Raw genomic sequence first — 7,560 nt, forward strand, 5'->3', positions numbered from 1 at the left:
CCTAGCAACCAGATTCCACCTTCCACGAATCTGTGAGGAATGAAAAGTGGAATCTGAATAGTTGCAAGGGGCAACTAAGACAATTCTACTTTACACTAGTTTGATAAATCTCCTCCTAAATGTTTACATGGTCCTACAGGCTGTCCAAGCATGATGGGAATTGTAGTTTTACAATAGCTGGAGGAACAAAGGTTCCTGGTATAGAACAGCGTCCCTCAACCCCTGGCTGTCCAGCTGTTGCAAAACTACCACTCCCATCATTTCCTGACAGCCTTCTGCATGGTATAGATTAGTGTTTTCCAACCTGTGGCTTTCTAGCTGTTGTAAAACTACAACTCCCATCATGCCCAGCCAGAGCAGTAGTTTTGCAAAAGCTGAAGAAGCACAGGTTGGGTAATGCTGGTAGATGTATACAGCTGTCCGTGTGTTGCTGGGGGGGGGGGGGGGGGGGGGTGTCAGCCATCATTTATATTCAGAGTCGGCCTCGCTTAAGGAATCAAGGAGAGATAATTGTCAGAGAGCGGATAATGAGACGGATGAAAGAAAGGAAATCAATCTGTGGATAAAGTGGGACAAAGACTGACAATGGAGGGGGGAAGGGCAATAGACTGTCCCAGCTCTAATATACCTCATAGTGGCCAAGGCATGAGGAAAGGGTAAGGGAAAGAAAACCATAGAGGACATAATAGATGGACATTACAGTGAAGCACGTCGTACCAGGTTTGGCATCTTTGCAGGCGATGAAAGTCCCATCTGTTCACCTTTGATGAGAAATGTCAGCTGACCCAGGTGTGCAAGGTCACGACGCTAACACGTTTATTTCATCCATCAAGTCTAGTGCAAAGTAAATGTCACCATCTTGTCACCTCTACAACATATAAACACCCCTTACCCCAACGAACCTGAATATCAAACAAGCAAGTACTAGAAAGGTTGTTCCTGGTTAAACAAATGAAACCTACTCAGTGCACGATGAGTCGTTCTGCAATTTCCTTATATTGCTAAATCAATATGGCTGCTTGATGTCATTGAATGGTAGCTTTCATTGTTTTTCTGCAGCAGATGGAAAGCAATCCCGGTCATGTGATGACAGCTGAGTTACCATAATCACAGGTCTGTCTTGTCACTTGTCACATAACCAGGACAGATTTTCATCCTCTAAATCGCCCCCTTTCCCGTGTTTCCCCCCACCCACACCAGACCCGGAAGTGTGGTGCATTATACTCACCGCATCTCGTGTCGACGCCTGGCTGCCATCTTGGGACAATGACGTAGTCTTCGGCAGCCCTGCCGAACCGCTCCATCTGTCCCTCATGCCGGCCCCCCTGTGCCGCGTCATCAGCAGCTCAGCCGCGATTGGCTGAGCATAACTGTGCTCAGCCAATCGCGGCTGAGCACAATTATGACACGGCAGAGGGGGGACGGCATGAGGGACAGATGGAGCGGTTCGGCAGGCCTCCCGAAGACTACGTCATTGTCCCAAGATGGCGGCCAGGGGTCGACACGAGATGTGGTGAGTATAATGCACCATACTTCCGGGTCTGGCGTGGGTGGGGGAAACACGGGGAAGGGGGCCATTCACATACATAACACACATTACAAAGTTGTATAACTTTTTAATGTGTGTTATTTTGTGAATAATTGTTTAGTGCCGCACTACCCCTTTAAAAGTAGTCTTCTCAACTTGCCGCTCACCAGCTGTTGCAAAACTACAATTCCCCCCAAGTCCTAATAGCTTTTAGCTGTCCAGGCATGATGGGAGTTGTAGTTTTGCAAAAGCCGTCAAACCACAGGTTGGTTAACACTGACTTAAAGGAACATGTTTAGGCTAGGTTCCATCAAGGTGTTATCATCCACTTGTGGCATAAGTTTTTCTTGCAAAAAGCAGATGGCTGAAAGACATATGTATACATATATAGCCATTTAGAGGCCTATGTCCCCTATAGAAAAGAATGCTAAAAAAAACCTGTCACAAATAGTTATAGGAGACTAAACTAGTATACAGTTTTGGCATATGCTAGCTTCATCAAAATTGAGTATATGCTTGTATAGTACTTATACCAAAAACAAATGTGATGTAATTCCAGCGCAGCTGTCTAATGCTGTAGACTAAAAAAAGTGGCCAAATAAAAAAAATATATATGTTTTTAGACTGATATATATATACACATACATACACCTGGGGTCACAATATATTCATAAAGGAGGAGGATGGGCCACGGCCTATACACAGGAGAAGCGAGGGGGCACAATTACTGTGCCCCCTCTGCCTGTGTGTATATGTACTGTAGAAGGAGAAGGTACTGCATATACACAGAGGGAGAGGAGACAGCACAGTAATGGTGCTGTTATAGTGCTCTCTGCTTCTCCCGTATACAATCTGTATTTCCCCCAATGGTCCTGTTGTTGTGTCCCAACCAAAGTGCTTGTAACTAATGCAGCTCGGCAAGGGAGACCCAGTAATAGGCAGCTCAGCAGAGGATTAGGTGGATATCCTCCCAGCTTACCTGGTTCTTTCTCATCATTCCTCCCTTGCAGGCAGTGGTGGGCTTCCTTCTAAGAGGCAGGTGTCTGAGGTGGGGACCCGCAGACATGCCTAGAGCAAAGGTCATCTACCATGTACACCAATTTTATTTTTAGTTAGCGCACAAGGCATGGACCAGCAAATGTGCCTGAAGCATGGTGCACCATATACACCTTACGGGAGAAGTCCTGTTAATTCATATCGCCATGTTCAAATTTTGGGTGGATCAGTGACCATTTTGGTTCCCATCTGCTGCCAACTAATATTCCCTGCAACCCTTTGTCTTTGCCAAGTTTGCATGTGTTCTCAGTATGAAGAGAGGGGAATGGCGCTGCCATGCACCTCTAGTGGCGGCTTGTCTCCCTTGAGTAAAAAAGTAGCATTTCCCTCAACATTTGCCATTGGAACAACTCTATACACATTAGATGTTCAGCCGATTCCACCATCGGCGAATTTGGTGTTCATCTAACGTGAATGGCCATGTTAGGTTTCTGTTATGCCGATTCAGTAAACTCAGGAAATGATCATAGGCAGCAGCTGAACTTTATAGGATAGTCTAGTGAGGTGCCCTCCCCACACATATAAACCCTACAGAGGGCACGCAACAGACAACATCAGCTGAAACACAGAACAATTTATAAGATCAGTGATTTCTACCCCCTACAGAAGATAGACCGTCCCGCGTATTTGTAGTTTGCATACATAGGACAGAAAGGTGACGCCAATCATATTGTCCTCCAGGTAGCCAAAGCCACTGATCCATGATTGCCAAGAGGATTGTCAACATTTCCTTCTCAGGAGCCACATGAAGAAACATAGAAACACTCAGTCCAATGCCTCTCGGGTAAGAGATATTAAGGCCACTTCTGAGAAAGCTGGAGATTCCACAGAGCAAAACAGCATTAGTCCAAGTCCTGGTCAGAGGGCAAGTGAAGTGGGGTGGGAAAAGCAGGCAGCGTCCTTTCAAGGGCAATAAGGCACTCACAGTTTGCAGCGCAGCCCACGTTCACCCCAAAAGCAGCATATTCACTCTTCTCCAGAAGGACGGGAATTGTTGGTGACCCAAAAGCCTTCACAAAAGATGCAATAATACGGTGTGAGGGGAGAACCTTGTAGATTTGCCCATAACATGCATATAAGTTACGTCAATGTACGGAATATGCCGGCTCGAAATGATGTCAGAAATTAGAATGATGTAAACATTATCCATGTAACTTGCTCTAAGGTCGAGGCACTGCTGGGTTAAGCTTATATCTAATGGGTGATTATGTAGTTTTGGAGAAAGCCGGTCAAACATGGCCAATAACAACACAATCACTGGCGCCGGATAATGAGCACTGAGCCTGTAAATTATTCACGTCGTCCGAGGCGTTTGGATAATGTTGACATGATCATGTTTCTGACATTATTTATAACATATCAATGAAAGTCATGATGCCACCCACCTTCTACGACAGTAAGTACACACGTTAATGGGCACTGCGGGTACAATACATGCCTTCCAATACTCTACGACCCCCAGTTCTCCGATGAGTCTTTGTCTGGGGCTCTACTACAGGACTCAGTACCGTTTGCTGCATTAAAGAAAAAAAACAACAACAAGAAATCCAGTTACAGTCCCCCCTGTTCCTCTGCATCTGCCTCCTCTCTCCTTCTTCTTTGTCGTTCCCGCCGGGACCTCCAGCACAGAAATGCTGCCACCAACAAAGCTGCCCCTGCAGCTAGTGCAGCCACCGACACCGCCTTGGCTATGTCCATATGTGGCCCTCGGAATTTGAAGGTGATGCACGTGGCAGCAATACCAATCACCAAAGCCACTGCCCCGAAGGGGAAGACGCAGCGATGCCAGGACTTTTCTGCACCACCTGTGGCCAGGGCCAGCTTGTTAAGGGTGGCCGTTGAGTCTGTGGCTACCTCACCTGTAGGTGGTGGCGGCGGGCCTGGCTTGGCAGCCTGTAGGCATGATAAAGAGTTAGACTTACAGACAGTCATAGTCTTTTGAGTGGAAAAAAAGAAGGTCCCCTCCCCACCAGTTTCGGTCTCCAAAGGCAGTAGAGTACTGGGTTCCTCTTCAATGGAATTCGGAAGAAGCAGATTCCCCTCTATTGTGAAGGAGATCTCTCAGATGCTAGCTCACAACCTTACAGCTTCTCGCCTGCTTCCCACTTGCTTCTCATCACCTGCTCGCCTTCTGTCATCTATCGATCTGGTGGTGTCTTGCAGTATCAGGCTCCCAGGGTCGCCTTCGCCTCTTTCCTTCCTCTCAGCCTTTGTACTCGCTCCGGTCTCCAGTTCTTTTTTTTCCCCCCTTATTCTTCTCCTTGCTCCTCTCTGCTCTTCTCTTTCCTCTGCTAGTTCTCTGACTCTGTCTCTCTCTGTCTCTTTTGCTCCCTGCTTCTCTCCAGTCTTTCTGCCTATTGGTGGAAGTACAGGATGGTGGGCGAGACTCCCAGACGCTCTCATTAACTCTTTCCTGCCCAGTCCTGGCACATTGCATTTAGTCATGTTTTTGTAATCGGTAACAAATATACAAGGCTGGAAATTTCCACAAATAACAACAAAGAGAAATGCAGCCAGTGATGAGCGAGTGGTGCAGTGATCTGTTCTCTCAGTTATTCTATAGATGACATGTACCTATAATGTGTGCATGTATGATCGGTCTGCATGCCCTCTTTGTGCCAGTTTAGGAAAACAAACCAAACTGATTCTACGACACGGCTGACGTTACATAGACGATTCATTATGTTGCATATCGTATATATATTGGGTGGTTTTTGTAAGCAAATATATGGTATAAAGAGGTTATATTAGGGGAAGACCCCATATGTACACAATAGTGTCAAAGCTTTCCTCTATATCAGGTATAAGCTCACCAAACCCCAAGGCTAGGTTCACACTATGTAAAAATGACAACCGCCTTTTATAATAGAAATAACGTCCAATATTTGTGCAATGATTGCCGTTGTTATGTAAAACAGACGTCAATTTTACATAGTGTGAACCTAGCCCAATGGTGTTGTCCTCTCCAATTCATATATCAGTTTTGGCTAGACAGTGCCTGCAGCTGTTCTGACTCCCATCCTCCCATTCGTACTGACTGCCACGTATGCGGTCATTGGATTCCCCCACATGACACGCACTACATACGCTAACATACATTTAGCTGTGCATGCTCAGGGGGAGGAACGTTGGTTGATAAACATTCCCTGGGGTGGTACAACTGGTAATGATGCCACAGTAGCTGCTATGGGGCCCACCACCTGCAGACAGATCTCAGCATCTGAATTAGCCCTACACACTCCAGCAAGTTTTATAGCAAATAGCAGCAAAAGCTTATATTTATATAAAAGTTTAAAAAACTACTCAGAAGTGGGAACAAGGGCAGCCTTAAGTAAAAGGGGGCTCTGTGACCCCCTAAACACATATGAGGCCACCAGTTGCACAATGGTTAATGGGTCCAGTTATAGGTTTTGAATTACAGTCCAGGATGTTCGACTTGCCCCTCCAACTTTATATAACGCTTCAGTAGAACAGGGATGGGGAACGTTTAACGTTCATGTTGCAAAACTACAATTCCCATTATGCCTCGACAACCAAAACTTTGATGATGATGGTAGTTATAGTAGTACAAGAGTTGGAGGGCTGAAGGTTCCCCATCCTGGCGCTGGGCCATAAAATAGTTGTGCATTAAAAGGTAGCTAAGGGGTCCACTGCCCACCCACCATCTCCCTTTTTACGGTGTTAGGTTTAGGTCCTACCAACAGTATCCCCCTCATTTGCACAGGCACCAGGATCATCATCACAGCAAAGTGCTAGGACAGAGTTAATGAAGTGAACAAGGAAAACTTAACGCTTGAGACTTTTATGGTTGGCCGAGTACATTTTCTTCACTTACCTGGGAGGAATGTGACTAGGACGCACTATGGGAAGAAGACAAGCCAGCAGGGCAGTGTGATGGGCAATGTTCTGCTGGAAATCTTGTGTCCTTGCATCATGTGGATAATACCACCTACCTAACCATTGTGAACACAGAGTCCCATCATCATCATGGCAGCGGCTTCTACCAGCAGGATCATGCTCCTGCCACACTGCAGACTGATAGTATTGGAATAAGGAACATGTGGTGACTCCAGATTCCCCACATCACAGTATGAGTGATCATCTGTGAGATGTGCTGAGGAAACAAGTCCCATCCATGGAGGCCGCACCTCATCATCCAAAGGATCTGCTGCTGATGTATTCAGAAGTCTTGAGGATTCCAGACCTGATGGATCAGAGCTGTGATGGTGGCTCAGCGGAGATCTACGCCATATTAGACACACAGTGTTAACGCCATGGCTAGTGTAGAGAGCTGTAAGTGCACATTACGACGGGTTTCAAAGCTCCGTGGAGTTTGTTTCTCAGCTGTTAAGTTGCAGATTGTCAATAAGTTGTATACACACAATGGCACAAAAGAGCAATACATCTTTGTGGCTTTAGATTTGAAGCTTTCAATAGCTGCATAAAATTCCAAATATATTATTTTACTATGAATTCCGTCACACTGGGATATTATGCACCAAGAAACAATACCCACACGTGACAATGGAGTGTTTTATACACACTTTGTAAGGAATTACAAGGCAATTCTGTGAAAATTGGTTAAATTCCTAGAATATAGCAAATCACATTTCTTTAGTAATGGAACCATGTGATATGCTCAGATTATGGGGCTTTGGTACTGATACGGTGAAGCTGGGGCCTTCATCTCATAGGATTATAGTCTTTGTGGATGCTTTGGTCCAGAAACAGCGCCACATCTGTCTGTTGGCTGTGTCTGGTAGTACAGTATTTATTTCAATGGCGAGCTGGGTGTCTGGTTGGGACTTTTCCTAAACCTACTGGTAAAGGTATACCTAGAAGTCGTCTAGTGCAAGGTATGGAAACATGACGTCAATACCCCCTGGTGAAAGAAATCTTAACCAAGTACCCCCATTACAATCAATAGTCAGTATATTTTAGCATGCAGCAGCTGTTATTGCCATGCTGCTTCTATT

General features: G+C 45.7%; 1 long non-coding RNA gene across 1 annotated transcript; it reads right to left on the reverse strand.

Moving 5' to 3' along the window:
• Positions 1 to 3,138: 3,138 nt before the first annotated feature.
• On the reverse strand, positions 3,139 to 4,923 carry LOC138800407 (uncharacterized). The gene is made up of 2 exons (XR_011364455.1): positions 3,970 to 4,923; positions 3,139 to 3,594 (listed from the first exon to the last, which is right to left on the reverse strand). It is a non-coding gene; the product is annotated as an uncharacterized lncRNA (long non-coding RNA).
• Positions 4,924 to 7,560: the final 2,637 nt, after the last annotated feature.

The sequence above is a fragment of the Dendropsophus ebraccatus genome, chromosome 9 (assembly GCF_027789765.1).
Source record: "Dendropsophus ebraccatus isolate aDenEbr1 chromosome 9, aDenEbr1.pat, whole genome shotgun sequence".
Classification (NCBI taxonomy): Eukaryota; Metazoa; Chordata; class Amphibia; order Anura; family Hylidae; genus Dendropsophus; species Dendropsophus ebraccatus.